The sequence below is a fragment of the Arachis duranensis genome, chromosome 7, assembly GCF_000817695.3.
Source record: "Arachis duranensis cultivar V14167 chromosome 7, aradu.V14167.gnm2.J7QH, whole genome shotgun sequence".
In the NCBI taxonomy this organism is placed as follows: domain Eukaryota; kingdom Viridiplantae; phylum Streptophyta; class Magnoliopsida; order Fabales; family Fabaceae; genus Arachis; species Arachis duranensis.
Window position 1 is genome coordinate 48412936 of NC_029778.3, and position 10001 is coordinate 48422936.

The following is a 10001-nucleotide window of genomic DNA, read 5'->3' on the forward strand; positions in this document are numbered from 1 at the left end:
GGTCTCCCAAGCACTCAAATCATGATTCACGTGCTTTTTTAATGAGGTCATGCGCGGACACCTGTGCGACCGCACAGGCGTGTACATCCGCACTTTGCGAAAATCCCATCCAGTGTGTACGCACAAGTAGCTGTGCATGCACACTAGGCGATGCTTAACTGGACACGCGACGCTCTCGAAATGATCTGTGCGCTCTGCTTGGGCTCCTGTGCATACGCACAAGAGGCTGTGCACACGCACACGTCTCTGAACTCATCTCCTTTGATTATTCATGTTTCCTCCACTTTGCATGCTCTTCTTCTATTTTCTCCAAACCATTCCCACCTTGTACCTGAAATCACTCACAAACAAGATCAAGGCATCAAATGAAAGGCAATTGGAATAAAAATAGATCAAACTAAGCACAAAAGAGCATGTTTTCATCATCAAGATTGGAAGGAAAGTTCAAAAGCATGCTATTTAAGGGAATAAGTGCAATTTTATTTGATAAAATCCATTAAATTCTACCAAAAATCATCATCAAATATGGATTCATCAATTTCCCCACACTTAAATACTAGCATGTCCTCATGCTACACACACTCAAAGGAAATAGATGAAAGGGAAAATGACTTATGCTATAAACTACTTAAATGCATGCAATTATCCTAAGGCTAGTCGCCAATATGTACTATGATGAGAGTTGGTAGAAACAAACCATGAAATTCCAATCCATCACAAGAAAGCTTTAGGGCCAATGCAAAGAGTTCATGCACTAAAATCAATGTCCAAAGAATTGAGTCAAAATTTTCAAAACTATCCAATGAAACAACTTGCAAGAAGATACAATATAAAGCGTAAGAACATAGAATTGAGCGATCGAACCCCTCACCGGATGTGTATCCACTCAATTCGCTCAGTGTTTAGGGTTTAACCACTCAATTTTCCCTTTTTCATGCTCTTCAAAGATTTGCAAGTCATCTAACAATCAACTAGTATTTAATGCATGAATAACAAATATCACGAGGTCTTTAGAGGGATGTAATGGGGCTAGGGTTTAGGTAGGATGAAATATGGCTAAGTGGACTTAAAAAATTAGTTCTTTGATTAGCTCGAGTGTCCACCTAATCCTATATCACCTATATACATATTAACCTAACTAACCATTTCATTTTCTTTTTCTATCTCACCTCACCTATGCAATTTCTTTCCAAACATGGCGTATGCATCCTTTATTTAACTCTTTATTTCATACTTTGTTATGCACAAGGTTTTTTTTTTACAACGAATGCATATGTCTTTATTAATGAAATGCATGAGCATTACCTAATTGTCAAAGATTTTTCACAGTATATTTATGCCTCTATCACCCATGGTTCCCAAAATTTCCCCACACTTAGAATTTACACACTAATCTACCCAAGATAATCAAAGAGTAATTCGGGGACATCAATGGTTTTCCGCTTAAGGGGAGTAATGTGCTATCATCAGAACAAAAGGGAATTCATAAGCTCAAAGGGGTTCACAAAGGTGCATGCAAGGGTTGGCCGTATAGGTTAGTAAGTTTATCATAAAAAATGGCCTCAATCATGCTAAATGCATCCAAACACAAATACAGGACATAAAGAATCATGTAAATCAATAATCACAATAAAAAAGGAGTAATAATCACACACAAAAATAACATTATGGTTGAAAAGAGTCAACCATCTATTAAAGCTCAAGACTCACAAGGTATGTTGTTCGAGCTCTTTTCCATGTTCTTCAAACAATTTACTCCAAGCAAGTTGACAAACATAATATCTCCTTCAATTCAATCAATGGTATGCCCTAGAAAAGGATTTCATGGAAGTTCCTTGGTGTTTTACCAACTTATTCATTCTACCATGTAACATGCAAATACTGACTACTACATATCCATAAATAATAAAGAAATATTTACAGACAAACCAAACAAGATGATATATATTTAAAACTACTCAAAATAAAGAAAAAGTACTACAAGAAACATTGCAAAGTGCCTTGAAAAGAGAAATTTCACCCCCCTCGAAATCATTGATCCTCCCCCACACTTAGTTTTTCCGTGCATGCTTATGCTCCGGGAGAGTAAAGAGTGGCCACCTTCAGATGTTGGACTCGGAACTGGGTTGGTCAACTGCATCATGCTCTTCCCCAGCTAGCTCGGATGAAGCTCTAGGAGGTGGGCCGGGGTCTCTTCCATCTAGTCTCGTCGCTATCCACTCGAAACGCTTTCAATCCAAATGCTCCTTGCGATGGATATCATGCAAGATGTCTTCGAATAATTCTGGAAGAGGACGGAGAAAGGGTAAAGCAGTTGACGGATTTGGTAAACTTGGTGGTGGTGCCTTGGGTGTCTTCCTCTCGGTGGGGTGTTGTGTTTGTTAATCTCTCCAAATCTCCCCTCGGAATGAACTTGTTGCCTTTAGGAACCCTGAACACGATGTCTTTTGGATGCCACTCTACCCCCGTTGCTATTGCTAAACGCATCACCATCGACAGAAAAGGGATGCTGATATTCTTCTTCTGAATCAGCTTCCATATCGATGTGCGTAATAAAGGCACAATGGCTATGCTCTTTCATGATAGCCTAAAGTAGCAACACAGTCTTGAATCTCACATGGGTAGCATGGGTGCTGGGAATGATGTAGTCCGCCACAATTTGATGCCATGTACGAGTTCAATTCTCTCAAGTATTAAATTCAAAGATATTCTCCCCTTGGACACACTCGCCTTGATCCTTGAATAGTCATCATTCTCGGACGAAATGTGGGGGATCTTCAGAATAGCTTCAATGGCTCGGTTGGAGGTATCCAACCTTTTTCCTCGGAGGAGTACCGACTCTGCTTCCCAATATTGGTAGTTGGTGTAGAATTCCCACACCATGGTTTCATTGACTTCAACTGGGCCTTGCTCTAAAAATTTCCAATGAAGTGAGGCGATCTGCTCATGGATGACCGTTTTGTACTTGATCGGAACCTTAAGCGTCCGTTCCCAATGAATTGACCTTTTCTCAAATTTGTCATATTGGAACTCGACCCTTTGGTTGATCAAGACGTCGGGGTTGTCGCTCGGCCGATCCAAGAAAGATGGTCTTGATGCGTGGGTTGTAGGTTCAACCGGTAAAGTGACCGGTTTCTTACCCTTCTTTCACATCTAGAAAGAAAACAGAAAATATCAAGGTCATGGGACAACAACAAATTAAGAATATTGAGGAAGCATTAATAAAGTCAAGAAAGATAAATTCTTAGTTAGAAGCTTGGAGATAATGTGATTCACAAGAATGGTGGTGTGTATATTCCAATGTTGTGCGCAGTTGGAACACACACACCGGCCGCACACAACGGCTATCACACTCTTAAAATACCTCAAAGTTCAAAGCTTCACAAATAAGTGCTCAAGTCGCAAATATAAAACATAGAAATGTAAGCAACTTCAAGCAAGCACCAAAGTGGAAGTGTCAATTGTTCATCCTCAACAAGTGGTAATCACATATACAATGTTTTTAATTAGAAGCCAAAAGATGTTTGATCAAGACATCACCTAAGGTTGAACAATTGTAAAGTGGTTACTCAAGTCAAATTCTATGGTGAATAATGAAACTTGGATTCCACCAAAACAATGCATTTACAACTAAGGTCACCCATTAACAACAACACAAATCTTTGAAAATATGGGTGGTTGAACTCAAAGTATGCCAACAAGGAAATGCATTGGTAAAACAATTCACAAATAAAGTTGCACAAGTCATACAATATACCCAACAAAAGATAAATTGAAAGCATATGATGGCCAAGTCATATGAATCAAACAAGATGTTCATTGAGGCATTTAATCGAACATGTGGTATGCAATGTGCAAGTTCATCACAATTAAGCTCAAAATTGATTGTAACCAATCCAATAATCAAGCAACAACACTTTGCAATACAAAGAAACAACAAAGAAAGCAACAATTTCAATCCAAGCAACATAAAAGAAATGGAAAAAATTCAAAAAAAGGAAAAACAAAAACCTTAGATATAAAGGTTAATGAGAATAAGAACGAGGGAGGAATAATGGCACTTCTTATAACCACCACGAAATCACGACGGTTGGGTTTGTTGGAAAGAACACCGGAGGAGGGACCTTACCGATGGTGAATAGGGAAAATAGAAGAGAAAGAAAGAAAGAAAGAAAGAAAGAGAAGAGAAGAGAAAGAAATGGTGGTCACCGGCAGTGGGCTGACAACGGCGGGGGTGGCCAACGGCATGCTGGCGGCGGCGCTGGGCAGAGAAGAGAGGGAGAGGGTAGCTATGAAGAAGAAAAGAAAAGAAAGGGCTGCCTCTCAATAGGGCAGGTTGCCCTGTTAATGCCCAGATCGCGACCTATGCAAACGCACAGGGGGTTGTGCGGACACACAAAAGCAAAAGGGTGGAAGGGTGCAAATGCACAAAGAGTGCGAACGCTGCAACCAGAGAGGTTGCGAAATAATGTGCGGGCTCACAGCAGAGTGCGCACGCACAGAGGGGCTTTTTTTCTATTCTTTTTTTTGAAGTGGACAGAAGAAGGTGTGCGTGCGCACACAGGTCTGTGCGCACGCACAGAGGGCAAGAATGGGGGAGGTTGTTCACACGCACAAGCTGTTCCCTCGCTCCTACCAGAGGGGCTAACAATTGGTGTGCGGACGCATACGTCTGTGAACTCATCTCCTTTGATTCTTCATGTTTCCTCCACTTTGCATGCTCTTTTTCTATTTTCTCCAAACCATTCCCACCTTGTACACCTGAAATCACTCACAAACAAGATCAATGCATCGAATGGAAGGCAATTGGAATAAAATATATCAAATTGGGCACAAAAGAGCATGTTTTCATCATCAAGCACAAATTGGAAGGAAAGTTCAAAAGCATGCTATTCAAGGGAATGAGTGCAAGTTTATGTGATGAAATCCATTAAATTCTAACAAAAAATCATCATCAAATATGGATTCATCATATACCAAGCAGAAGCATTCAACAAAAGCAACAATATGTCTGCACCTCTTTCTCCCCAGGCAGGTTTGAATTTAAACCAGCCATTACCTTATGTTAGAAATATATAGAACTATTCATAATTTCTACTTATGAGTTTAAATTATAAAAGAACATGATTTATGAAATCTTCACTTATTATAATTATTATGATTGTTTATGTTTCAGTCTCAGAAAAGATTGACTGGGTGGATTCGTTGCAAAAGAAACTGAGAAATTCTTTCAAGAGAATTTTTGTGATGCTGGTGAGGCCAAAATTGTTGATGAGTTTCGCCAAGCTCTCATTTTGGATGCGCTTCTCCCTTCCAAGCACGATGATGATCACCTATTGCTGGTGCACGGAATTGTGATTCACACTTTTCATAACTCCGATACAACTAACCAGCAAGTACACTGGGTCGTCCAAGTAATAAAACCTTACGTGAGTAAGGGTCGATCCCACGGAGATTGCCGGCTTGAAGCAAGCTATGGTCATCCTGTAAATCTTAGTCAGGCGGATTCAATTGGTTATGAGTTTTGATAATTGAAAGATAAATAAAGCGTAAATTAAATAAAGATACTTATGTAATTCATTGGTAGGAATTTCAGATAAGCTTTTGGAGATGCTTTGTTGCTTCTGAACCTCTGCTTTCCTATTGTCTTTATCCAATCATGCGTGCTCCCTTCCATGGAAATCTGTATGTTGGTGGATCACCGTGGTCAATGGCTACCATCTGTCCTCTCAGTGAAAATAGTACAGCTATGATTTTTGTACGGCTAATCAATTGTCGGATTTTTCATCTCGGATGAAAAATACCAGGCACAGCTACTGCACGGCTAATCATCTGTCGGTTATCACTTGTGTCGAAATAGGATCTCTCTATCCTTTTGCACACTGTCAATGCACCCAACATTCATGAGTTTGAAGCTCGTCACAGTCATCCCGTCCGAGATCCTACTCGGAATACCACAGACAAGGTTTAGACTTTCCAGATCTCCGGAATGCTGCCAATTGGTTCTGCCTATACCACGAAGGTTCTAACCTCATGGATTCAAATGCTCTGTTGTTAGGAGAGGAAAGTCAAATCCGTGGATCAGATACCCAAGAGACTATACTCCGGCTGTTATCCAATGACTACGTTGAATATCATGTAAACCGCTTGTGGTTGTCAGGCACGCGGATCTTGGCTAAGCGAGTAACGAAGATAGTGAGTGATTGTCACGAATCACCCCTTCATTCTGACTTAACTAAATTAAGTACGAGAGTATATCTTGGAGAAGAAGTAAGCGCAAATTGAAAGAGAAACAATAGTACTTGCATTAATTCATGAAGAACAGCAGAGCTCTGCACCTTAATCTACGAGGCGTAGAAACTCCACCGTTGGAAAATACATAAGAGAAAATAGCCTAGGCATGGCCGTGAGGCCAGCCAAGCATAAAGTTGATCAAAAGATCGAAAGATGATCCAAAGATATCCCGGTCTAACAAGATAAAGATGCAATAGAAAAAAGTACTATTTATACTAAACTAGTAACTAAGGTTTACAGATAGTGCAGAAATCCACTTCCGGGGCCCACTTGGTGTGTGCTTGGGCTGAGCATTGAGCTTTACACGTGCATAGGCCTTTTCTAGAGTTAAACGCCAGATTGGATTCCAGTTTGGGCGTTTAACTCCAGTTCCGGTGCCAGTTCTGGCATTTTACGCCAGAAAAGGGTCTCTGGTGGGCATTTGGACGCCAGTTTGGGCCCTCAAATCTCGGGCAAAGTATAGACTATTATACATTACTGGAAAGCCCAAGATGTCTACTTTCCAACGCAATTAAGAGTCCGCAAATTGGGCTTCTAAAGCTCCAGAAAATCTACTTCGAGTGCAGGAGGGTCAGAATCCAACAGCATCTATAGTCCTTTCTCAGCCTCTGAATCAGACTTTTGCTCAGGTCCCTTAATTTAAGTCAGAAAATACTTGAAATTACATAAAAGCACACAAACTCATAGTAAAGTCCAGAAATGTGATTTTTGCATTAAAACTAATAAAAATATGATAAAAAGTAACTAAAATATACTAAAAACTATGTAAAAACAATGCCAAAAAGCGTATAAATTATCCGCTCATCACAACACTAAACTTAAATTGTTGCTTATCCCCAAGCAACCAGAAACAAAATAGGATAAAAAGAAGAGAATATACAATAAAATTCGAAATATCAATGAAGCTTATTTCTAATTAGATAAGCGGGACTAGTAGCTTTTTGCTTCTGAACAGTTTTGGCATCTCACTTTATCCTTTGAAGTTCAGAATGATTGGCATCCGTAGGAACTCAGAATTTAGATAGTGTTATTGATTCTCCTAGTTTAGTATGTTGATTCTTGAACACAGCTACTTATGAGTCTTGGCCGTGACCCTAAGTATTTTGTTTTCCAGTATTACCACCGGATACATAAATGCCACAAACACCTAACTGGGTAAACCTTTTCAGATTGTGACTCAGCTTTGCTAGAGTCCCCAGTAAGAGGTGTCTAGAGTTCTTAAGCACACTCTTTTTGCTTTGGATCACGACTTTAACCACTCAGTCTCAAGCTTTTCACTTGGACCTTCATGACACAAGCACATGGTTAGGGACAGCTTGAATTAGCCGCTTAGGCCAGGATTTTATTCCTTTGGGCCCTCCTATCCATTAATGCTCAAAGCCTTGGATCCTTTTTACCCAAAAGGGCTATTGGCTTTTTCTGCTTGCTTTTTCCTTTTCTTTCTTTTTTTTTCGCAAGCTTTGTGTTTTTCACTGCTTTTTCTTGCTTCAAGAATCAATTTTATGATTTTTCATATTATCAATAACATTTATCTTTTTTTCATTATTCTTTCAAGAGCCAACAATTTTAACATTCATGAACTTCACTATAAAAAAATATACACTGTTTAAGCATTCATTCAGAAAACAAAAAGTATTGCCACCACATCAAAATAGTTAAACAAATTTCAAGATAAATTCAAAATTCATATACTTCTTGTTCTTTTGTAAATATAAACATTTTTTCATTTAAGAAAGGTGAAAGATTCATGGAACATTCATAGCTTTAATGTAACAACCCTGATTTTCGAGTACGTGAGATCTTTTTTGAAAATACAGATTTCTCTGGAAGATCAGTAAGGGGAGAACTTCTGCTATATCATCAAGTATCTCAATCCTCATTGTCATTATGTCATCTTTAAGATAGAACCTTTTCTGAGGCAAGCTCAATAACGTAGTCACGAAGAACCCAGTTTTTGAACCGTATCGGTTAGGAGTTTTGATTATGTTTTTTGTAAATAGTCTCAATTTGATGAACTGGACTAGATTCATGAGAGAAGAGAGATAATAGTATAATATTATCATTACATTAGTATTAGAAGCTTCTTGAATCATATTATAAGGTTACCTGGTCTGTTTTAGTTGAAAACGAAAAATCGGTTTAACCGAGTTCACAGTTTACTGGTGCAGCTTAGCACCAGCACTCTCCGATGACTTTAGCAATGCTAAGGCATCATTATACATGTTTTATTCTCATAATAAATATGTTACTAGTGTCATTTATGTTACTTGTGGTGATCATCTTGCGTTCTTCCCACCTTACTTTCGTTGCTTCTCCTCTTGGATTCTTCTCTGTGTCACTGGGAAAACCATCAGTGGGTTTGGGAAACTGTTGAGATAGATACCCTACTTGGGACTCCAGTCTCTTGATGGTTTTTCCTTGGTTCTTGATATTAGCTCGCATTTCCTCCTTAAACACCTTGTTGTCTTGGACTTCTTTACATATGTCTTCAAGTAGAGTCTCAATCTTGGAAAGTCTATCCTCAGTTAATGATGGTGGGTTGAGATTAGGTGGTTGTTGATAGGCTCTTTGTGAGGGATGTTGGTGAGTTGCATTGTTGTTGGAATTGTGGTTGTGGTGTCTCTGGTCTTGGCCTTGGTCTTGTTGATTTCCCCACTCAAAGTTAGGGTGATTTTTCCATCCAGAATTGTAAGTTTTGGAGTATGGATCATGGATTCGTCTGGGTGAGTTTCCAACATAATTGGCTTGTTCCCAGTCACCTTCTTCCCCTGCATTCACTCCTTCTTGAGTTGGTGATAAAGTGATGATTGTTGCAACTTGGTTTTCTTCCACCTTCTTGGTGAGATCTGCTAGCTGCTTGGTGATCATCTTATTTTGAGCCAGCAATGCATCCATGTGGTTCAGCTCCATTACTCCTTGAGTGTTGCTTCTTTTAGAAGCATAGAAGTAGTCATTCTTAGCTACCGTTTCAATGACATCTATGGCTTCTTCAATGGTTTTCTTCTTATTTAGAGAGCCCCCTGATGAATGGTCTACAGCCTTCTTTGACTCATAAGAAAGACCTTCATAGAAAATGTGAAGTTGAACCCATTCGTTGAACATGTCTGGTGGGCATCTTCTTGTTAAGTCCTTGAATCTCTCCCATGCCTCATAGAGAGTCTCACCATCTTGTTGCCTGAAAGTTTGCACCTCAACTCTCAGCCTGTTAGTTCTCTGAGGAGGGTAGAATCTTGCCAAAAATTTGTTCACCACATCTTCCCAATTTGTTAAGCTCTCCTTCGCAAAGGACTCCAGCCACTTGGATGCTTTGTCCCTGAGTGAAAAGGGGAACAAAAGCAGCCTATAGACATCTGGGTGGACTCCATTAGACTTCACAGTGTCACATATTCTCAAGAAAGTGGTTAGATGTTGATTGGGGTCTTCTTGGGCACTTCCTCCAAATGAGCAGTTGTTCTGAACAAGGGTGATAAGCTGGTGTTTTAATTCAAAGTTGTTGGCATGTATGGTGGACTTTTGGATGCTACTTCCACAATTTCCTGGGTTTGGATTGATGTAAGAGCCTAGAACTCTTCTCTCTTGCCCAGCATGATTTACAGGGCCTTTTCTGGCATGGTTGTGAGCTTCTCCTTCATGGTTGTTTTCCAAGTTCTCCTGCATGTTTGTTTCAAAGTACTCTTCCTCTTCCTCAACACCAACAACTCTTTTCC

General features: G+C 39.6%; 1 non-coding gene across 1 annotated transcript; it reads left to right on the forward strand.

Moving 5' to 3' along the window:
• Positions 1-9394: 9394 nt before the first annotated feature.
• On the forward strand, positions 9395-9498 carry LOC127740821 (small nucleolar RNA R71). The gene has a single exon (XR_008001677.1). It is a non-coding gene; the product is annotated as a small nucleolar RNA R71 (small nucleolar RNA).
• Positions 9499-10001: the final 503 nt, after the last annotated feature.